Below are 24,647 nucleotides of genomic sequence, written 5' to 3'. Positions count from 1 at the left end.
TCCCTTGGGCACTCTTGTCTGCCTGCAGAATAAACAGGAATACATGTTGAAAAACTTCTCCAATCTTCTGTTTAATGTACACTCATATTATAACAATTACTTTAATACCCATTTTTCTGTGTTTCAGAGAGCTGTTACCTGAATGCTTATATAATAATAGTCTATTTGTCTGGGTAACATTGTAGTGATATTGTTCAGAGTTATTGCGTGCACGTATGCTGAAATGCTGGTTTGGGGTACACAGTCAATTCCATTGTTGGGAGACAGTGTTATGAGAGAGAATATGTATTTATGCTATGAATTTGTCACACTGAAATGAATGCATTGTCAAAGCCTAACAGTAATACCAGAGGGCAGTCTTCCCCTTTCTATGTGCATCTTCATCAATACCTTATGCATAAGGTGTCCTATCAAAGAAGGGGATTTTACCTCCTTGTCATGTGGAGTATAAGAGGGCAGAGAGGGTAAATTACTTGATTTTGAATGTCTTTGTTTTCTTAAATGAAAATAAAACGCATCTTTAGCTATTTCAGCTGTTCTTTTCTTGGCTATTGCATCTTTTAGGAGATGCCAATGTGAAACAGCCTGTCCAGATGGAATTCCACCTTCTCAATGCTTGACTAGTTGTTTAAAGCCACTGCTGAGTCTGCAGTGCTGTGCAGGGATGATACTGTGTCGGCAAAGTGGTGAGTGAAAGGGAAAACAGGAAAAAGTAGGTAACTGGTGTGTTCTCTTGCCTGGTGATATCTTATATAGAAATAGGGAAACTATTATTTCATAATTAGTGACCTACAAATGGAATATACAGAGCTACCTAGATTACTGCTACTGCTTGCTGTTAAAATAAATGCAGAGATTCTCCAATGTAGTGTTCAAAGGAATTTCAAAAGGAAAGATGATCCTCCCCAAAAGGGACTTGCTTTTCTTACCTAATCTGTGGAATAACTTATTAAAAAATAAAAGCCTGCTATTTATTTAATAGCAGCAGGGATGCAACTGCTACTCCTAGTGCTATAGGTTATATGTATGTGTAGAAACTATGCTGGGAAGTCTATTTCAAACCTTCATCCCCAAGTAGCAGCTCTATCAATTCAGTATACTTTGTTCGTTCTACTCTGCCTCTGCTTTCTGCTGCAGGTAACTTATCTGAGGGCATGGGTCTTGAACATAAGTACGCAGTTCTTGAAAATAATCTCAAATACTTACTTCCCAGACAGTATGTTCCTTCTATACAAGGTAAAATTTGCCTGGAATACAAGCAGAATTTGCAAGATTATGCTGTCCACAACATGACAGAATCAGTTAAGTTAAACAGTGCCCCAATTCCTATTGAAAAGCAGTAGGAGAAAAGCAAGGAAATTAAAAGAAACAGTATCTTTTTTTTTTTTTTTTTTCCATCATAGCTTTGTCTGCAAAATTCCAGTGCAAACATCTTGTTCTCTGGTATCCTAAGCAAACGCAGCTCGTAACTGTTGTGTGCATGTTAGTGTCCAATACTTTGTATAGCGGCTGAAGAGCCTGCAGTGTGAAGGCACTTGAAATGTTTGAAATCAAAGTAATTTATTCCTGCAATATCTGTTTGGGACAGGACAAAATTATTTTATTTTCACACTGCTAGGATTAATTTTGAATGTTTTGATAGAGTAGACTCTAAGCAAAAAACCTTACATCAAAACACGCTGACATTTTGTACATATTAATAATATGTATCAGAATTTTTCAAATAAGTCTGTGGTATCAAGAATTGGTCTCTTGAGTCCAATCCCCTGAGGTTTTGAGGCATTCAAAATTTGCATCCTGGTTTTGTGACTTAGCTAGTGTCTTATTTTTAATGCTGCCAAGATCTCTGTAAGCTGTTTGACTTGCAGAACAAATGTAGCCCGACCAAACCCCTGTCCTTAAACTAGCAGTGATTTTTGTCAAAAATTTTGTCTGCAGCATCCACAGAAGCATTATGCAAGCTTAATATCTGGGGGGGTGGTTGAGATGGGGGGGGGGGGGGGAGCTGAATTGCACTTTCTCCATAAATTTTATCCAGCTTCAGCGTATAAGTCACATTCATATTGGATATTAGGTGTAACCGAAGTGTCACAGAAGGCAAATCATATGTAAAGGCTCTTATGCCCTCACTGAGCATGTCTGTGTCACCTGGCCAGAAAAGGCAACTGCAAAAGCGTCAAATGTTTTTTCTCCTGACTTTTCAGAGGAACAAATACCTGAGTTTCCTCAGCCAGTTCTGTTGCTTAAAAAAGGAAATGAGGAGAGGGGAGGAAAAAAAAGAAGATACAGTAGTTGGTGGGCTGGTGGTGGCCTTGAATATTTGCTGTCATCCTCAGAGCTGGCCTTAGAGGGCCTCAACAAAGCAGTAATTGGGTCTGCTCTGTCATGCAGGTTTCCAAGGAAACAAGACTAATTAGAGGAGCATGATTGCTGCTGGGAAATATGGTCTAGCAGGTAGGCACTGACGGAGGAGTTGGAAGTGATGGGTGATATTCCTAGCTCTCACCTCTCAAAGCAGTGTGACCTTGGAAAGGTCAATTATCACCTCTGAAGCTGGAAGGTTTAGAGTGCTCGCCTTTGCCTTTGAAGTTTAGCTTGGCAGCCCTTCAGAGCATGGAGCACTTGCTGGTACAGGGATGCACTACACTGAGTGCATAGTGGCCACGGTTCTGGTTGTTGTCTCTAGGTGCTATTGTAACCCAAATCATAACAAAACTCTCTTCAGCCCACAAATGCTGCTTGGACAGTTCTTCTGACATGACATTTAAATCCCTTTGCTTGGGACTTACATCCTTTTGAGACACTTAAGTCAGACCTTTAAAAGCTGTGACTCTGTGGATAGAGTTCTCACCAGGATTTTGTTGCTCCTTTCTTATAGCATGCCTTCACAGTGTCACTCTTTGGGAGACCTCTGGGGCTTCAAATCCCCTCTTCCTGGATGTGATGGTTGTCGTGTATGCACCTGATTTAAGCCACTTGCTCCTTCAGTGCTCACAGTGTCCATGACAGCCATTCCTAGCTGTCTTTCATGTACCAGCAGGCTCTCTTCACAACTCAGCCTCACAATCTTCAACCCGACGTTTGGGCCTGCAACTCTTGGCCAGCAGCTGGCCACCTCTGCCCCTCCTCCTGCTTCGTTACAGCCTCAAGACAAATTTTTCCTTGGTCATAATAGTTGATGTAAAGAAGTAGAGTGAGGCAGGAGCTAACTGTCCCTAAAAGTCCACTGCCTGTGGTACACAGTCTCTATCTTCATCACCACTTGCACAGGTGTCTGCCTGCACTGGTAACCAGGCTGGTGAATAAGAGTTTCACTGACAAGAGTAAATTTCCATCTTTTTCCTCCCAATATGACCTCCACTCACTTGTGCTGGCACGGTAGCTGAAGCTGTCACTTATATTACTGAAATCCTTCCCCACAGGATCCCAGCAGTGATGACAGCTGCCTGTCTGAGTTCCAGCTAAAGGGATCCGTGTTCTCAGCAACTTCAACCCCTCTGCGACCACTGACGAAGAAAATCAGAACTATCACAACCCTGATTTTTCCTGGCTTTCCAAGGTAGCATATTCTCAAAAATAAGGCAGTGCAGCTAATTCTGGCAAGACAGCAATGAAGGGGGATAAATGGACAAAGAAAAATGAGCTACTAGAGAGGAGGAGGAGAAGAAAGAGCATTAAAAGCCAAGATAGAAATAGGATACTTCTAGGGAACAGGAAAAATTAGAGGAGAAGAAATGGAGAAATGGTTAAGTATAAAGAAATAGAGAGGACAGAGGGTAGTAAGACCAATGAGAAGGTATGGAAAGTTAATATCCCATGGCAGAGGATCAAGGGACACCTGACATGAGACTGCAACAGGCATGATGCTAAAACCAAAGTGGACAGTGGCACTCTGCTTTACAGTTCAGGCAGATTCCTACCATACTTTACTTGCACTTACTCATGATTTTCCATTTGTTAACCTTTTCATAAATATCATCAAGAAATGTTTTGAGTTGTTTGGCTTAGAATTGCACGTGCTTTAATCAGTGAGTAGCACTTCCTAGCAGTTTACCTGTGAATGACTGGATTTTGTTTTAAAATCCTTGTCATCTACAATGAGACCACAGCTGTCCAGCCTGAATAGAAGGTGGCAATAGGCTGTACTTTCATATGTGGAAGTACAAAATTAAGCTTCAAAGTCATTGTGGTGTTGAGAAGGAGACCTTTACAAACTATGAAAACATAAAAAGAAGACAGGCTGGTTAAACTTAAACATAGGGTCACAGTTCAGGACTCAGGGCAGAGACAATTTTTTACCTTTTAAGCATATAAGACTTCATTAGGCTACAGTTATCAGGGCTAGTTACTTGCTTCAACATGGACCTAAAAACTCCTGAATGCTTTGACATGACAATCAAGCCTTTTCTGAATATCACACAATAATTCCTCCAAAGACTTTATTTCTCCTTTAGCAAAAATCAAACAAATGCAAAACTTGTTCTTTCTCAAATTTAATCTCAGTGTAATAGATCCCCTATTTTAATAAAGAGTTTACCTATAGGTGCTGCTTGTTAGCCACTTCTCTGCAGGTGCTCTCTGAAAACAAACACTACTCTGCTTTTTCAGGTTATAAAGGTACTGTATGAAAACACAATGTCTCTACAGATTTACAATGCCATCTCACCCCCATACTACTGATCATTTATTATAATGCTACATTATAACAAAATTATAATAGATTTTTTATAGCAGTGCATATGTCAGTGGCAGTAATACCACATGAATCCATTATGATTGGTATTATTATGATGAATATGAAATTATTTCACTAGGCTAAGATACTCTTTCTGATTATTAGTTAAATTACTGCTGAGTTACAATAGAAGTCTCATGAGATTGCATGTGACATCCACACGGGTACAATATAAATTAACAGTGGTTAGTTCAGTGACTGATTTCAGACAAATAAAAGAGATAAGGCACCTAAAGCATTACTGCAGTACATTGCAAGTCATTATTTCTTTGTTGCAGAAACATTTATCATAGTGAATTTTTCATTCGGAACTAATGCTTGGGTCCACAGGAATTCTTTCAGCATGATACAAAGTTTTTTCAGGAACCTTTGAAATAATGATTTGATAACTTTCTGTCAGGAAAACAAGACAAACACAGATGCTGGTAGAGGTGATCAGAAACAAACCTTTCCACCATTACCTCTCTTTTCATCATTTGCAGAGGGAAAATCTTTCCTGCCACTAGAAAATTGCAAAACCTGAAGAAACTGAAGTCCCTTCTATGCAAATGTTTTTACTTTAAAATTGTATTAAGGTTCAGACACAATAGGTATGCTTATCCTACAGGTGTAGCATGTCTACTCATAGCTCTGTTCTAACCTGTAAAGCAGGGTGGTAGGACTATTAATGGTAGGTGCTACCAATGCAGATAAGCGACTGTCCCCTGAGATTAATCTGTCGCTGCTGAAGTCCACATCAGTATCTGGTGAGACCATTTTCAGAGCTGCCTGCTTTTGCTGCTTCCTGACATAATTTGGGAATGGTTCAGTGTTTACACTGCTGTCAGGACACTCCACTAGGTTGTATGAGTGATACTGTGAAGTCTCTCTCCTTCAGTTCAGTCTGGTCCTCCATCATGTTTGTCTCCTCACATGTCATGACAATGCACCTTTCAGCAGTGCTGCATGAAATAAAAATAAATAAGTAACAAATAAAAGCAGCCTGTTATCCAGACTTGTTTAGTGGTTTAAGTTAAATCTGACTTAATTTTTCTCCTTTAATATTAGGATTTAGATGCATTAATAAAAGCAATGATGTAAGTATGGCATGCAGGTCTGTACCAGCTTCCCAACAAATAGGAACTAATACCCACAGTGGATCAGAAAGACAGTACAGAAGTTGCCAATGGATTTGAGATACAAGAGATGTACCACAGCCTTTGCATATTTTCCATAATTTAACCTCAAATTCTCAAGACTGTGTGCACCTTCCTAGGTCTCTATATGGCACAACTTTTAGAAAAAATGAGAAATAAATACACTTTCCCATCATATGATTTATTTTCCTTCCAGTTTCTTTTCCTATATGTGTCATTAGAGTGTCACTAAAAACTGCTTGTAGCGTATTCACCATTATCTCTACTACATACACAAGGCTTTAGGGCAATCACTTTTAAACCCTGACTTTAAAGCTGATTGAAAACATTCAGCGGTGGTAGCAAAAACATCACTCAAGATCTTGAATGGACAGTGGGAACAGTGTGGTGTGGAAATGCCAGAAACAATTGACCATATGACTTCTCCATTGGCTCACCAGTTTTATGAAAATGAGTTGATATGCTTAGAGGAAAAACTGCACATAAGTGACACAAGAATTACCTGCAAAATTAAGTTGAAAACAATACTTTCTAAAGGATTTGTATGATTCAGTGTAGTGAGTGTTTACTAAAATTACTATGAATATCACAGCTTCACAGAGGGTTGTAGGGCTGTGTGTATGAATATTAGTCTGGAGAAGATAAATAGACAAGTTCTCATTTTGGCTACACAGGTTTAAAACTGGAATAACATGATTGCACCAGAGAGGAACTTGATTGTATCAATGGGAACAATATTTGTTCATTGTAATAGAATTTCCTAGATCATCTTCTGTAATGTGAAAATCTGGATGCTTCTCTTTAGCGTGAAAGCTTTTTTTTTAGTAATAACCATATATTTGACAGCAGTGTGTTTAGGGAAGGCTGATCATACTGAGATTGTTAGTCCTACAGGATATGCACATTTCCTTTAGAGTTTTATATAGTGCAAGTTGTTTAAACTCAACTCACCTGTCAAGACAACTGGAAAAAAGTAGTCTGAGTGGGTTCATTAAAAGGTTCTATTAATGGTTTTTAGGTGATAGCTTCAAATAGTTCATTAGTCGACTGCACAACCCTGTGCCAGGGAAGGAGGCAGCTCAGCTAATCAGAGGACTCCCTACAGATGATTCCACCACAACATGGGCTACATATACAGCTCTTTCTTATCTCTTACAGTTGCACTGGTTGTATTGTTATTGCTTCTGGTTTTGACTGTTCCTTAAACACAGCAGTAAAATAAACAAATGACCTTTGTAATACAGTATACTTAAAATAAATGAGCCTTTCTCACTAATTTACAAAACCGACCAAAGCATGTTAGAAATTCCAGTCATTGGTGCAAAACACGAAGACCTTATTGCAATTAGCTTTTCTGCACTACCGTGGATAAAACTAACGTGTGAAGCATATATTTTCTACCATTTAATATGATAGTTTTCCACTAAATGGAGTGGCAACAGAAAAGGACTCACAAATATCCATCATTCTTTGTGACTAATGGACCACGAGAGACAGTTCTACATATTCTGTCAGACTACAAGTCTAGCAAGCACTAGATATAAGGCCTTAATATTAATATTTGTTAGTATGCATAAAATTAAATCTGCAGTTTGTTTTGCTCAGTAGCTTGCTCCTGTCTTAAAGTGAAGAAGAATCTGGAATTGGGTAACTGGTAAATGAAAAGCACCTGCTTTCTGACTAAGGGCTCCGTCCCTGCAAAGCTGTGAAACTGTAGGAAGCTACAAGAAGTGTCTGTATCCTTTGTCTTCATTGTCAACTTTCATTAAGTGACAGCACTCCACACCTGATCCTTGCAAACCCTTAAATGATGTAAATGATACGTTAAAAACTGCATTTGTAAGAAAAACTGTGCAAATGAGCAGGGGCCAGGTGATTTAGGTGATGTATTTCTGACTTAGATGAATTCTTGTTTAAAGGTCTTTGCAGTAGCACATGTTAGTCTTGACTTTTTAAAGTATTACTGCCTGAAACAATTCGTGCTAAAAAGCATTAGCTTCCAAGCAGGGAACATCTGGATTCACACTTACAGCTCCTGGCAAAAGAGAATCTATTGAACCCAAAATAGTATCCGGAAACAGAGTGCTCAGATCAAATCAACCTCTGATCAAGTACAGCACGGGATACAGGCAACAGAGATAAGCCTTGAATGGTATTAAAGATACTAGTTGGGTTTCTGAAGCAAAACAGCAAAATCTACATTTAAAGAGCATTTGATTGACAGTGACCAGATTGTTTCCAAGGTCCTATAGAACAACAAAGACAACACAGAAGTGTTCAGCGAACATCAGTGGTAGCTTGGGTGGGAGATATGCAGATTGCAGGCTGGATTTTTGGTTTTGGTTTGAATTCACAAAGAGATTGAGTTCAGAACTTCACTGCTTCATACTTCTTGAGAAAATACAACTAAATGAGGAGTTCAAAACCAGACTCCAGAATATCAGACAGAAGTAGGCTGATAAAATATAGGTGCAGGGAAGTGAACTGGGGAAAGAGGGGCACAGAAGGGAAGGATGAGGAAGGCTGGCATGAACAGAGAAGAAAAGTGGAAGCCACAGAGTTGCTGATATGCCGTAGGAGGAGTCATAGAGCCCTATTTAATAAACATGCCTTGAGGGAAAATGAATAGCTCTATCAGTACCATGTAAGGAGCAAAAAGAGTTACAGCACCCCCTCGTTGAGAGGTGAAGCAGGCAGCTGCGAGTAAGGAGAGGCATGGCCCTAAAACGTGGGCAGTAGCAGTGATTCCACATCTCTGAGAGAGTAGGAGAGTAGCTACAAACTTACAGGTAAAGGAGCTGACCTGGAGATACTGAGTCCCAGTATCTTCCTGTATAGATCTTTGAGCCCCAAGGGCAGTTTGGCTCTCTCCATCAGTTAAAAGAGAGGGAGGAGGTAGAGATATGCCAGTTTTTGAGGGTAGATCTCTTTCTCCTTTGGAATTTATTTATATGTTTATAGAAGAGATGGATGATAATTTCTGGCCTGAGAGTATTTTCTTTTGGTTTCCTTGTCAGTTTGTGATAGCAATTTTTTTATTCACTGGGTTTGAATCTCTGTTTGGCTTTTACTTACTGTAAAAGATAAAAATTTAGTCTTGTAATTTTTAATTTCAAATGGAACTACACTATAGCTACAGAGCTGTATTGTCTTGTAGATCTTGTGAAAAACTTCATTAAGTTCTCATGGCACAATTTTTCATATTCAAAGCCAGAAAAACTCATTTTTAATTTCAAATTTCAGATTTAGTCTGCAGAATTCATTATTAGGAAGATGGAAGACTGATATTATTTTGCTTGCAAACTGTGAAACTTTGATCAATTAGGACAATATGGATGGAGCCCTACATTACCTGTTTCAGTGCCTGCTCTTAAAAGTATACCCTTTTGCTCTTTCTGAATAAGCGAATACCATTATGGCACCATTTGCCAAAGTACTCAGGAAATATTGCTGCTAAGTATAAGGAATATTATACTAATGTATAAAGGAATGTGAATTGTGTGCTATGATTATTTAGTTACACTAAATTTCCACGGTGACCAATAACCGTACTTTAAGACAGTCACACAACTCTAGTAAGCATTATCAGTATTGTCTGTGCAACAAATGAAAACCCAGAATGTGAATAGTTTTCCTGAGGTATGTAAATTACAGCAGGCATGATATGAATAATACATCCTGAGCACATTAGCATATTTTTCAAATGCAAAAGAGATTCTATATACACAGTTAAAATGGGCTTCTCTGAATGTTATATCAGAAGAAAATCTCACTTAGGAAAGGGAAAGAAAATGTAGGACCATCAATATGACTTAACTCAAATGGCTATAGATATCTGAAAGTCCTAAAGCAGGAAAACCTTCATTTCAGAAGTCTGAAACTAGTTCTTCATCTGGAACATCACCCTGTAAACCTTGCTTCTGATGTCTGAGGGTTTTCATGCTTTTACATCTGACAGAGTAAGGCCTCTATATAGGCAGAGAGACCATTATTATGGTAATTTCTAATACTATGGCTGAAGAAAGCATATGTCAGTGTAATATAACAATTTTTCCTCCTTCTTATATTTTCTCATTTACTTGTGCTTTTGCTCACTTCTGTCAATTAATATGTATGTGTACGTATTTAAAATATGTAAATATGTAAAAATATGTCTCTCATGTAAAATGAGAAAAAATAACCTCCTTCTTATTTTATATTTTAAAACCCAGGAAAAAATAAGAATATTACAAATCATTAGTTTTAGAAGGAAAACGCTTAAATTGCAAGAGATCTTCCCCTTCTGGAGAAGAAGGTAAAAGAAACAAAATGTGACAGGAGCTGGTTGGTGCTGCTTAGTGTTCACAGGAGGGCATTCAAATGGCAATTGAGGGTGCACAGTGTGATTAAGGATAGAAGAAGAGGAACAGAGGGAAGGATCAGAATGATAGAAGTTCCCAGCAGAAGGAACCTGCAAGAGACTGTGGAAAACCATTGTATGTTTCAATGTGTATATTTTATATCACTGTGTTTTAAACATTTAGGTCTTTAGCAAGTACATAGGGAAACTACTTTGACTCTTCCTGACAATTTCTTCCCCCATCTATATTATAATTTTTCACACTTCATTTAATTTCTGCTACTTGTAGAGTTGTGTTACAGGTCTTTCTTCTTGGGCCCAGACCACCTCCTCCCATGCTCAGATTAGGCCCTGACGTCCATGCAGGATTACCAAAGAACTGTGTTAGGCTGGGTTGTCATTTGATGAGTCCTACCTATCTCCCAGTGACTTGTCTCTCACCACTTCTGTCACCAGAGCCACGTGGCTTCATGAGGGCACATGTTCAGGATCTGATTCTTGGGCAGGTGCAGGGGACAGAGAGAACATCGCTCGCAAACCCTCACCATCCTCTTGTTCACCATTGTTTGCTCCTTCCTTGAATCCTTCTTTTCCAGAAGTGTGATTTTTTGCTATATTATTCTGAATTAATCTTTATTATTAGTAGTATCATATTCTGAATTAATTAATTTCAGAGAGGTTGTACTTCTTTGAAAGCCTAGGGATTTTCAGCATTAGAGGATTTTGACTCAGTGAGTTTTGTAACCCATGGTTCTCTTGCCAAAAATCACTCTGACAACTTTAAAAACTTCCTCCAGTTCTAAAATTCTCATGTACAGAATCATGCTGCTTTGAAATGTAATCCATTACCACTGGTTTTGCTATGTGAACTCACCATTTTTTTAATGTGGTATTAGGGGACTCATCATTTCTTATTGCTACTTCATCAAGAATAATGTCTAAGATAGATATATTTACATTGGACTGTTTCTTAGGTCAGAGGTAGGATCTGACCTTGCAGGAGGATTAGAAATCCTGTAGTAAGGGCTAGGACTAGAGTCCTTAAGATAACTTGATGGCTTCATTCTGGAAGGAAATATTCAAGGAAGGACAAGTCAGAATGCCGAGGTCTGCATTGACCCGGTGTAACGGGCATGTCGGATGAGAGATCAGGTTAGCAGCTCCCAGAGGAGAATGGGAAGACGGACCCCAGCACTAACACAAGAGATGCCTGCAGGAAAGACTGAGTTAATGTGGACCTGGTATGTGAAATGTACAGGAGTCTTTGAACCCTGGATAGAAAAGATGAAGGAGCAGACGAATGGAACATATTTCTTGGTGCACAGCCATAGTGAACTTCATTCATTTATCAAAACAATATTATAAAGACTAAAAGTACTTTATGAAATTATACAGGAAATATTCATTTCAGTTCTGACTTACACTACACTGACTTACACTTACAAAACTCTTCTGCCTCACCCCAAATACACCTCATATTCTATTAGTATTTAAAACATTTTAATTCTATGAAACAAGTGTAAACGATTATTATAAGCAAAGAACTTTTAGGAAGGTGCAAGGTCATGTTCTCTGTATTCCAGTACAAATATCACCATCTCTTACCTTTTAGGGAAAAAAGTTATTAGAAATCACACACACTTGTAATCCAGTACTGCTATTCTAAAGATAACTAGTCACATTTTTTCTTGTTGATGTACAGCTGCAAGCGTAAATCACACAAGATTTTTTTAAAAGACACGATGATAATCAGACAGATTTAAGGTTTGTAGATTTGCTCTACCTAGGCATAAGCCATCTGGTTGTCCTTCAGCAATTTCAAATCATATCAATATAGGAATAAATACGGAAGGCAATGAAAACTCAGGAAAGACATGGTGACTGTCTGTGCAGACTGGCAAAGCCAACAGAAGAGAAAATATAAATTAATAACAAAGGCAGAGTTTTGGTCTGAATCTGATTGGAATCTTCCAACTTAGTTATATCTTAAAGTTGCCACTTTCACATGGCAAATAATTCTTTAAAAAAACCAACACAGAAAATAATTGTCCTTCTACAGGGAGTTTCTGCAATACTTTATAAATTTATATTATTGGGTATATGTACAGAGGTTAAGTTAATATTGGATTTTGAGGCCTCTGCCTTCTTCAACTAGAACATAATAATGTTGCAAGTGCAAGGTTTATGTGTATTTTCACAAAATTTTAGTACATTGAACTAGTTAAAAAGTCAGAAATCAACTTTGTAATGTGTAGGAAAGAAGCCACCTGAGAAATCTTCAAGATAAGAAACATACAAGTAGAGTTAATGCACATATGAGAATCCCTGTAAATTTAACAGTCATCCTAAATAAATCATTTGCATCCATAATTTTATGATTCATATACTTTATTTAATGTAAAAATGCAACTCCATGTCCCCATGTTCTGATTTTTAAAGCTGTCCCAAAGTTTAAGGTCATCACAATGTTCAGATCATGTCTGCCAAAAATAGAATATTTTTATCTCTGCAGCCTGAGGTGTGAAAATGAAAGTGAAGGGTGTATATGGGTCGAGAAGAGCCTGTTTTTGTATAGCAAAGTTAGAATCTTTCCATACAGAGGTTTGGTTAATGAGATTTTAGAAGAAATTTAAATTCACAAACTAAAGGAAAGATCTAGATGTGGCTTGTGGAACTGATTTCACTTCAACAAGATTACATTTAGATGTGGTTCATGCTCCTTTCTTTTTTTGGTACAGTAGAAATGTTTTTTTTTTTTTCCCTTGAAAAATAAAACTAAGGAGTGCTTCTAAATTTATGTTTAGGAATTCACTGGATTTTACTGAGAAAACAGATTGAGAAGGATCAAGTTCTGTAATTATCAGAGCCTAAGTGTATTTCCAAAGTATGTTTGCAAACTCAATGTTCCTACAAATAAGCTCTAAATTCACACTTGTTCATAAAATATAAAAGGTAAAATATAAAAATTAATAAGGTCTGTTCACAGTATCCTGTAAAACAAATAACTCCAGGCAATAATGTCAACTCTTCAAATGTATCCAGTCTTTACAAAAACCAAAGCTAATCTCTTCCCGACTTCACCTGCAAAGGAACCATTAGGAGAAGTTTGTGCTGAAATATTTATTCCAGCAAAGAATTTGGCTTGTGGCTACAGTGCTAGGCCAGAAATCTAGTGGTGGTAACCAACATCCAGGCAGATCTGAATTGCTGAGCCCAAATGCTGGGAGTCCAGCCAGGGATGGATGTTGCTGCTAATTAAACTTGGGTTGGGTAAGCTGCTCTCTAGGCCTTTGTACACATTGTGAAGAGCATTTCACCTGTTGTTAGCACACAATAACACTGAGAAATTAGTTTTGGTATCTTTCTTTATCTTCCAAATCTTCCTTCTTCCCACCCATCCCCAAAAGCAAATAAATTAAAACCTCAGGGTTTTTTTCACACAAAATGGGTACTCACATTATACGTTTTAGGCTCTTTTTATGCATTTAACTCTAGGTGTCAAAGTTAGTTTGGGGCATCTGTTTGCTGTGTGGCCAATGAATGGATGTCAATGCCTCCATAAGACAATGCAGAGATCTAAGCTGAGCAACTAAGTTTTTTCTCACACATGTAGATTTCTGTACAATTTGTAACCGTACCTGTGGCTTTGCTACCAAAAAACCCCAAATGTTTAAACTAAATTAAGGAGTCTAGACAAATCCTCTAGGCTTACTGAGCACTTAGAGTCCATGTCTGAGTTTAAAAAACACTTCTGAGTTGTAAACTGTTGGAAACTGGGAGACTACACAGAGGAAGTATCAAAACATGCTTTTACTCTTTCCTAGAAATTTGTGTGTGCATTGTTCGAAACAGTGCTGGGAGTGACCTTGGGTCTGATCCAGGACAGCTCCTCTTGTGCTAGACCTAGTGCTATTGGCATCCTCTCACTGGAGATATGTTAAAACTACAGGAAAAAAAAGTGTCACAAGAATTCTGCTTATACTTGGCATTCCACACTTTCAATGTAGCTAATGTATCTTGAAATCCTACAGTTCTCCACGGGTCTAGAGATTTCCCCAGTCACCAATTTGGTGACTTCGAGCAGCTATAATTTACCCTACAACTCACCAGACAAATACGTGTTAATCCTATTTTGCCCAAATCCTCAATTATAGTCCACAATGTTTGATGTAATCTCTCAGCTTTACTTGGTGCTACAGAAGACTTGTGTTCTGTCTTGTTAGTGGAACAGTAATCTCAAGAAACGGTTTAAATCTCAACATTTGTTGCATTTGTTTACCATCTGTATTAACCTAAAACTGTCTGTGTAACCATATCTGAACATGAAGGTTAAAATGAAGAATCGTTTAATGTGAATTTAATGTGAGGAAAAGATTTCAGGACTCAGGGAAATTAAATTTTGATCACCCAGTCAAAATAATTCGGTGAGTGTCCCTTAATTTACATTCAAAGCATAAAGCATCAGTGGCTTAGGGCTAAGGGAGAATTGATGGTTTCTGAAAAAAAAAAAACAACACAGTACATGAAAAAAAGGAAGCTCTTAAGTACCTTGAAGCTGGAAAAAACATAGGTTGGGTTCTGTTCTGCTTTAGCTTCAAAGAATTAAAAGTAAGTCCTTTCCTACAATTATGAGACTGGAATTGAAAATGCACGTGTGTCACAAGTCCTGCTGTTACCTTCTACAGCCCAGTGGAGTGCTTTGAAGGAAGCTTAGTATACTCTTGCCTCTGAAGTACAGAGTTCCTTGAACAGACACTTCTCTTGAACAAAACATCCCTGTGAATTAATACTAGTTACCCTCCATAAGAAAGCTTATAAAGAGCTTTCAGGGCTCTTCCTCAAAAGGACCTCAGTGCGTGCAGTCATGGTAAGCTCCAGTCCTCTGGGATCTTGTTCTACCCTTAAGAATGCTAAACAGTGAGTAAACTTATTGTCATTTCAGATTTTATACGCAGACAAGCTGATAGACATGATTAAGCTTAAGATAAATTCCCTTTCCCCCAAATGCTCAGCTTGTTAATGAAAATGGGTGTTTGAGGATCAATACCCTGGCAAGTCCACACAGCCTTATGCCATAGGGAGCAAAAGCATGGCAGGTCTGGTGTGAAACAGGTGCTCTGCTCACACTCAAACCAGAGGGATAAAAAGGGGCAATTTATTTTGTTGTCGTTGTCATTGGTTCCTAAAACCCTTGTAACTGCTGCAATGGCTTAGTTCTTCCAACCCTGGTTGCTCTCTTTTATTAGTGCATTATTAGAGCACAAAAAGGCATATTCAGAAAGTCCCTCTGAAGCCTGAAAGCACATGCCTACAGGCAGCAGAGAAGCAGATTCCTGCAGGGGGCTAGATTCAAAGCACCTACCGTTAGTCTTTTCCTCCAAATCGCCCTGTGGAGGAGCCTTTGTTACTTTAGGCCATAAAGGGAATACAGCAGACTTCCTTCCCAAGGCTCATGTTAGCCTTTATGAATATCTTTCTTTGCTTCCCCAGAGAGACATCATTTTAGATCACTGTTTGGCTGTGGTGTGGTTTTATTGTTTGTTTTTTAAATGGAGGCTGATTTTATTTTGTCTCTGAATGCAAAACATGAAACACCAAAGCACCAAAGCGAAGGAGTTTTCCATACAATGCAAACATTTGCTTCCAAGTTATGGATTTGTCAGTCAGATTTTAGTCTGAAGAAAATATTTGTAACTGAGACAGCAACTCTGAATATAAATAAGATTTATAATGCAAATGACAGTCTTGACTCTAATGTTATGATCACATACCTGTACATAAAAAGGTGCATTGTTCCTGTTGTATAATCTACTATTGGTCCTGTTATGTGACCTAATTAAAACCCTACCTCAAGGATGTCCTTGTCATTACTGCCAAAATATTAGGGTAATTTAGGAGTTCCCCAAGGAGGGATCTGTGAAACTGCAGACAGCAATCAAATGCCAGCTTTCACACAGTAAGAGGACTTTGAAGGAAGTTGCGAGAAGCTGATTTTCACAGTGCAATGTAGGAACTACTCCTTTTTCTATCATGGAGATCAATTCATATCAGATGCTCTTACAAAGAATTTTGTTATAAATTGGCATATATAATTAAGTTTATCATAAAACCTGCAAAGACTGGAATTACATAGTCAAATTCCCAGGAACCTGAGTCCACCCTTTCCAGAATGAGACAGGAGCTGGCTTCTGCTCATGGTATCTCTGTGTCACTAAACTCCATCAGTGAACAGAACCAAAGAAGATGGGGTTTGTTTTATTTTTCTTTTAATGAAAAACAGTAAAGCTAGTCCTCATAAGGCAGGAGCAGACGGAGTCCACAGGGTGCCCATTTATTGTTCCCATGAGTGTGTGGGATGTCAGCTATACCTGACAGGAGGGGCAAGAGCAGCTGCAGGGCCTGGTGGGAAAGGATGGCCGGGATCCTGGGGGCAGGTCAGGAGTGCAAGAGGGGTAGTGGGGGATGGAGAGAGGCAGCAGAGGGAGAGAGGAGGAGAGCAAGAGCCAGGGGAGGGTGGGGACTGAAGCAGGAGAAGGGGAAGACAGTGACAGTATCCTCAACTCATGCTAGTTAAGTGCCATACAAATTCCCATAACGCCGCAAACGTCCCGTTGGCTCACACTGAAGTACCTGCTGGAGCTTTCTGCTTTCCCCAGGTAATCCTCTGAGAAAGGAGGGGAAGCAATGTGTCAATACAAACTCCAATATGGGATTGCTGGTTTAAAATTTGTCAGACAAACATTTCAGTGCCACCAGTGACATCATCTTGTGCTCAGAAAAAGTTTTGTTGGTTAGCCAGTTAAGGGTGCTACCTCAAAAATCAAATAAATAATAAATAATAAATAATAAATCATAAATCATAAATCATAAAGGGGTACCAGGAGACATGCAAGTACATGGCCCTGTGCTAATCAGCTTACGAATGCAGCGGCTCAGGTGAGTCAAGGGTAGCCAGAAACTGGCCAGCTGTCAACCCTATAATCACTCAAATATCAGGGACAATGACTTTTGAGTGGGCCACTAACCCTTTAGTGGGAAAACCAAATTATAAATGGATGCATTCTTCAAGCAATAACTGTACTGAGCAGCTGAAGAGCTTCCCGCTTGCTGAAATACATTTGCAGAATGCATTTGTTGAGTCACCTTCAATACCAAACAAGTTCAGAAAACTGAAGTTTGCTCATGGATAATAAGCAAAAGTAGTTAATGTAAATAATCTGGCAGTAAATAATTTGACTTGTTTTCAAATGTACTCATTTCCTCCCTTCAGAAAATCTGGAGAGTTGGGAAAAACAAGTTTGTTGTGGGTAACCAGTTAGATAGTGAAATATTCTCAGTGCTGAATACAGAAAAGGTCAGCCTGCAGTGAGGAGTTCTAGAGGAAATAATTTCGGATTTCCCAGAGCTCGGTTGCTGCTTCATTTTGCCAAAAGGAGTTCAAAATCAGTTTCACACTCCCCCAGCATTCTTTCAGGAAAAAGTAATGTAAAAATTAGAGTGGCAAATGCAGCTGTACCCTCTCTTTGGGAAAAAAAAATAATCTAACAATTTGGCTTCTAATTCTTGAAAAGATACCAAGGGAGTTCTAAACCCTTCAGCAGCTGCTCCTCAAAAGGTGACTGAGTCAAAAATTTTTTGCAACTTTTTTGTAGATTTAGGCTTGTAACATTTTTGTAATGTAAAATAGTAGTCAAGAAACCTTATCTGTGCAAATGCTGGGTTTCAGTTTGGGTTTTGTTTTTCATTATTTTGAAGATGTGGCATTGCTAATGAGTTGTGAAATTTCTTGTGCTGAGCATTCAGAGACTTTAGCACATTCCTGCATTTGGCAGTTGTGGGAGAGGGTTACTGCAGAACTGCATTTTGCCATCTGGATGGTTTCCTTTTCAGAGGCCCTGCAGGGACAGGGAGATTGTAAATCTTTACTTGGCATTTTCAAAGGGTTAACAAAGGAATTAAAAGCTCTATTAGCATTGGAGAAGGATGACAGTCAGCCGCTGTGCTTACATACATTGGACTTTGAGACAATTTTGGCACTAAGGAGTTACGATTGCTCAAATAAGGCTGAGGACAAATAAAATGTAGTAGGTTTTGCAGGCAAAGACAGTTACCTTAATGAGTATGTGGACGATATTGAAGGATTGGAGTACAGTACATGATTGTCAATAAAACAATCTGGACATGAGGGCAGAGATGACAGGTCAGGAGGAAGAAACCAGTTTATAATGTTGTGCAGCAGTATCACAAAGTTGCTAATAATGAATTTTGCAGCTCTCTTCAGTTTTTGGATTTGAATCCCATTATATAGTTTTTGATGTGATAGATATTCACTGAAATCCCACTCTTATTTTGGATATTTATAATTCCATGCTCAAGAGCCAGATAAATTTAAACCATTACTGCACACACAAACAACATTAAAAGAATGTTATTAAGCTTGTGGAGATGAATAATGTTCTTTAATGTATTTCTGTGCAAGTGTGCAATTTGCTCGGCATTTTGTTTTACAAAACTATTTTCATCTTGTGGATTCATATTGATATTTGCATAGGTCAGCAGCAGATTGGGAATCATTAAAACAGCTGAATGTGTCACTTAAGCTAATGGAGTAGTTACCGCTGTCAGCAGCAGTATTGGTGTGAGCCTGCAATAGCTTTGCCAGTGTTTTTCATAGGCATTTATTGGACAGCAAAGGAAAGGTGAGACTTGGGACTCTGAACTTCTGGTCCTGTCTCGACAGGGAAGGTGTATTCCAGGGGACAGAGACTATCCCCATTCTCCCTAAGTTTGTTCCTTTCCCAACTCCTCCTTTCTAACATGTCATGGTTGATCTTTCCCAGATCTGAGCCTGAACCATCTCCTTGATTGTCCATACAGGTGGGATTCTTCTCACCTAACTTCAGATTCTGTGTGATGGATTTGGCTGTGATAGAGTTAATTTTCTTCATATTAGCTAATATGAGCTATGTTTTGGGTTTGTGCTGAAGACAGTGTTGATAACATAGGGATGTTTTTGTTATCGCTGAGCAGCGCTTCCACAGCATTGAGGCCTTTTCTGCTTCTCACAGCACCCCACCGGCGAGCAGGCTGGGGGTGCACCAAAAGGTGGGAGGGGACACATCTGGGACAGCTGACCCCAACTGACCAGAGGGGTATCCCACACCATATAACCTCATGCTCTCTATATAAACTAGGGAGAAAGTTGGCCATGGGCCGCTGCTTGGGAAGTGGCTGGGCATCAGTCAGTGAGCGTTAAGCAACTGCATTGTGCATCACTTGTTTTGTATATTCTTCTTCTTCTTCTTCCTCTTCTTATTCTATTTTTTTTTTAAATTTATTTTCCTTTCCTTTTCTGTCCTATTAAACTGTCTTTATTTCAACACAAAAATTTTACTTTTTTTTTCCAGATTTTCTCCCCCATCGCTCCGGGGATGGGGAGTGAGCAAATGGCTGTCTGATGTTTAGGTGCCTGGCAGCTAAACCACAACAGTCCTTTTTGGCACCCAACAACGGCTCAAAGAGTTTGGAGATAACAACAGATGTGATTGGAATGTGCTAGGTCGAATTTATAGCTGTTATTGCTGTTTAGCTATTAATTGACAGGCTTCTGTACTTGTCATGGGGCTTGCTCGCCTTATTGTATATTAAAGTCTAGTGCTCATTAGTGGCTGCTTTTGCTTTCGCTGCTTGTTGTACTGCTGTACTGCTTATCATCTTACTCTGCTGTGCCTGGGAACATTTGGATAACAGCAATGGCCATGCGCCTGGGGTGGCAGATGGCCAGGGCATCGATGCTGTTTCTGTGCTCCTGTACCGGACAGGCTGGAATTCCATTGTGAACTCAAGTTGATGGGACTGTGACCTGTGGATGAGTCCATGCAGGAGCAGAACACCCTGAAGTATCTGTGGCCATGGATAAGTCCACACCAAAGCAGGTACAACTCAAAGCATCTGTGGCTGTGGTTATGTGCTGCAGCAGGTACACCTCTGAAGGGGTTGTGGCCCAAGGATAAGTCCATGCTGGAGAAGGTACACCTCGAAGCATCAGTGGCTGTGCATGAGGTCATGCTGGAGCACTTCAAAGCATGTGGCCATGGATAAGACCACGACAGAGCAGGTACACCCCTGAAGGGACTATGGCTGTGGGTAAGGCCACGCTGGAGCAGGTATATCTCCAAAGGCATTGTGGCCCATGGAGAAAGCCACACTGGAACAGGTGCACTTCAAAGTGACTGTGGCTGTGGATAAGTCCAGGTACACCCCTGGAGAGACTGTGGCTCATAGATAAGGCTCCACTTGGAGCAGGTGCACCACTAAGAGACTGTAGCTGTGGACAAATCCAAGCTGGAGCAGCAGCAAGAGGAGGAGTTCATTGCAATATTTAACTCTATAAACTGGCCCAAAGGAACCAAGGGTGGAAATTGTAATGGAAAAACCTTTAAATTGTTGTAACCCATGATTTGAGTTGCGTGTTATAGGAATCACTATAGCAGGAGCCATCTGAACCAATGGAGGACAAGCCTTACAAGAAGCAGTGTAAGTGCATCAGTGACCTGACCTGAGATGACTTCGGTGCCCAGTAACAACATGCAACATACCACCCTCTCCTCCTGTCCCGAGTGACCACCATAACAGATGGAGCCTAAGGTCATGGACTAAATGAACTCAGTGGACATGTGGACATTTCTGGACATTCTACAGACATTTTACAGGGGTGGTCCATAGACTAGGGGAATGATATTTTCCCAATACTGTGGATTGGAAACTGGTGCAGTTAAGATCCAGGATGAGGAAGAAGCCTCCCTCAAAGCCTGAGGTACCTCTGCAGAACCACTTCATGGCTCTGCAGAATGAAAAGGGAAAAAAGGGGAAATGGAAAATAGACAACTCCTCAGAGTTGGGGAAGGCGGCTAGATTTAGGCTCCCTGAATTACAATTACAACAAGTGCAGCCAAGAAAAAGCGATGGGTAATAGTAGTGGGAGACTCTCTTTTGAGGGGTACTGAGGTGCCCATTTGCTGACCCAACCCGCTGTCTGAAGAGGTTTGCTGCTTCCCGGGGGCTAGGATTAGGGATGTCACAGAGAGACTACCAAACCTGGTACATCCCATGGACTACTATCCATTGCTGCTCTTTCACATGGGCACCATTGACAAAAGCAATCTCAGAAGCATCAAGAGGGATTACAGAATCCTAGGAGAGGCAGTGAAGGACTTGGGGCCCAGGTAGTATTTTCATCAGTCCTCCCGGTCAAAAGTAAGGGTCTTGAAAGAGCCAACAGAATCAGGAAAATCAATAAATGGCTGAAGGAGTGGTGCCACAGCCAGGGTTTTGGCTACCTGGACCATGGGGCTCGCTTTGAGAAACCTCGTCTCCTGGAGGCTGATGGGGTACATCTTTCAGAGAAGGGGGAGAACATCTTTGGACAAAGGCTAGCCAAACTTGTAAGCAGAGCTTTAAACTAGATTTGCCAGGGAAGAGGATCCTCAATCCATCCCACTTCAAGGCCAGTGCTGGAAATAGATGCGCTGGCCCAAGAGATGGATCGGAGGCCAGCAAGTAAGCATGTGAAGTGCAAGATAATGAATTCCAGCCAGTAAGCACTCCAGCTGGTAAGCCAGCTTCAATAGAGGACCCACTTAAATGCCTCTATGCAAATGCACGGAGCATGGGAACAAACAAGAGGAGTTAGAGATGTGTACACATCTACAAGGCTATGATATAGGCATCACTGAGACGTGGTGGGATAGCTCCTATGACTGGAATGTAGGAATACATGGGTATAGGCTCTTTAGGAAAGACAGGCAGGGGAGAAGAGGAAGGGGTGTCACCCTTTATGTCAAAGACCAGCTGGAGTCCATGGAGCTTGGCCTGAGGATGGATGAGGAGCAGACTGAGAGCTTATGTGTCAGGGTTAGAGGAAAGGCAGGGGAAGGTGATATCATAGTGGGGGTCTGCTACAGGCCACCTGACCAGGATGACCAAGCGGATGAGGCCCTCTATAGACAGATAGGAGTAGCTTCACATTCACAAGCCTTGGTCCTCATGGGGGACTTGGGAGTCCAGGAGGTTCCTGGAATGCATTGATGACAATTTCCTTCTCCAGGTGGTAGAGGAACCTACAAGAAGGGGTGTCATGCCAGACCTTGTTCTCACCCACAAGGAGGGGCTGGTGGCTAACGTGAAGCTCAAGGGAAGCCTTGGCTGCAGTGATCACAAAATGTTAAAATTCAAGATCCTCAGGGCAACAAGGAGAGTGTGCATCAAGCTCACTACCCTGGACTTCAAGAGAGCAGACTTTGATCTCTTCAGGGATCTTCTTAGTGGAGTAACATGGGATGAAGCCCTGAAGGGGTGAGGGGCCAAAGAAAGCTGTTCCATATTCAAGGACCACCTCTTCCGAGTCCAAGAACAATGCATTCCAAAAAAGAGGAAGGTAGGCAAGAATGCCTGGAGGCCTGCATGGATGAACAGAGAACTCCTGGACACACTTAAAGACAACAAGAGAAGTTACAGAAAGTGGAAGAAAGGACAGGTAGACTGGGAAGAATACAAAGAAGTTGTCCGAGCAGCCAGGGATCAGGTAGGGAAAGCTAAAGCTCAGATAGAATTAAATTTAGCCAGGGACATCAAGGGTAACAAGAAAAACTTTTATAGGTATGTCAGTGATAAAAGGAAGGCTAGAGAAGCTGTGGGCCCTCTCCAGAAGGAAACAGGAGAACTTATCGTGAGGGATATGGAGAAGGCTGAGGTTCTCAATGACTTCTTTGCCTCAGTCTTCACCAGCAAGGGCTCTAGCTGCACTGTCTAAGTTGCAGAAGCCAAAGGCAGAGACTGGGAGAAGGAAGATCCGCCCACTGTAAGTGAAGAGCAGGTTCATGACTAAAGAACCTGAAAGTGTACAAGTGCACGGGACCAGATGAGATCCATCCATGGGTCCTGAGAGAACTAGCACACCAAGTTGCTAGGCCACTTTCCATCATATTTGAGAAGTCATGGCAGTCTGGTGAAGTGCCTACTGACTGGAAAAGGGGAAAAAACACTCCCATTTTCAAAAAGGGAAAAAAAGGAAGACCCAGGCAACTACAGGCCAGTGAGTGTCACTTCTGTGCCTGGCATGATCATGGAGCAGATCCTCCTGAAGGCTCTGCTATGGCACATGGAAGATGGGGAGATGATTGGTGGCAACCAACATGGCTTCACCAAAGAAAAATCCTGCCTGACGAATCTGGTGGCCTTTTATGATGGAGTTACAGCATCAACTGACAAGGCAAGAGCAACTGATGTCATCTATCTGGACTTGTGCAAAGCCTTTGACACTGTCCCTCACGACATCTCAGTCTCCAGATTGGAAAGTCATGGATCTGATGGATGGACCACTCAGTGGATAAGAAATTGGATGGAAGGTCACACTCAAAGAGTTGTGATCAATGGCTGAATGTCTGAGTGGAGACCAGTGACAAACGGTCAGGGTCCTCAGAGATCGATACCAGGACCGGTGCTATTTAACATCTTTGTTGGCAAAATGGACAGTGGCATTGAGTGCACCCTCAGCAAGTTTGCTGATGACACCAAATTGTGTGGTGCGGTCGACACGCTGGAGGGAAGGGATGCCATCCAGAGGGACCTTGACAGGCTTGAGAGGTGGACCCAGGTTAACCTCATGAAGCTCAACAAGGCCAAGTGCAAGTTCCTGCACTTGGGTCGGGGGAATCCCAAGCACAGATATAGGCTGGGCAATGAGTGGATTGAGAGCAGTCCTGGGGAGAAGGACTTGAGCATGCTGGCGGATAATAGGATGAACATGAGCCAACAGTGTGCGCTCGCAGCCCAAAAAGCCAACCATACCCTGGGCTGCATCAAAAGATGTGTGGCCAGCAGGTTGAGGAAGGTGATTCTGCCCCTCTGCTCTGCTCTTGTGAGACTCCCCCTAGAATACTACATCCAGCTCTGGAGCCCCTAAAACAAGAAAAATATGACACTAGTCCAGAGCAGGGCAACAAAGATGGTCATAGGGTTGGAACACCTTTCTTACAAGGACAGGCTGAGAGAGTTGGGCTTGTTCAGTCTGGAAAAGAGAAGGCTGCAGGGAGACCTTATAGTGGCCTTCCAGTACCTGAAGGGGGCCTACAAGAAGGCTGGGGAGGTACTTTTTACAAGGGCCTGCAGTGACAAGACAAGGGGTGATGGTTGGAAGCTAGGAGAGGGCAGGTTTAGACTAGATACGAGGCAATTCTTCACCCTGAGGGTGGTGAGACGCTGGAGCAGGTTGCCTAAGGAAGTTGTGGATGCCCCCTCCCTGGAAGTGTTCAAGGCCAGGTTGGATGGAGCCTTGAGCAACCTGGTCTAGTGGGAGGTGCCCCTGACATGGCAGAGGGGTTGAAATTAGATGAACTTTGAGGTCCTTTCCCACCCAAACCATTCTATGATATGATTC

The sequence above is a fragment of the Leptosomus discolor genome, chromosome 1 (genome assembly GCF_034619465.1).
Source record: "Leptosomus discolor isolate bLepDis1 chromosome 1, bLepDis1.hap2, whole genome shotgun sequence".
NCBI classification, from domain to species: domain Eukaryota; kingdom Metazoa; phylum Chordata; class Aves; order Leptosomiformes; family Leptosomidae; genus Leptosomus; species Leptosomus discolor.
The sequence above is the reverse complement of the archived record's forward strand: the minus strand, read 5'-3'. Positions refer to the sequence as shown.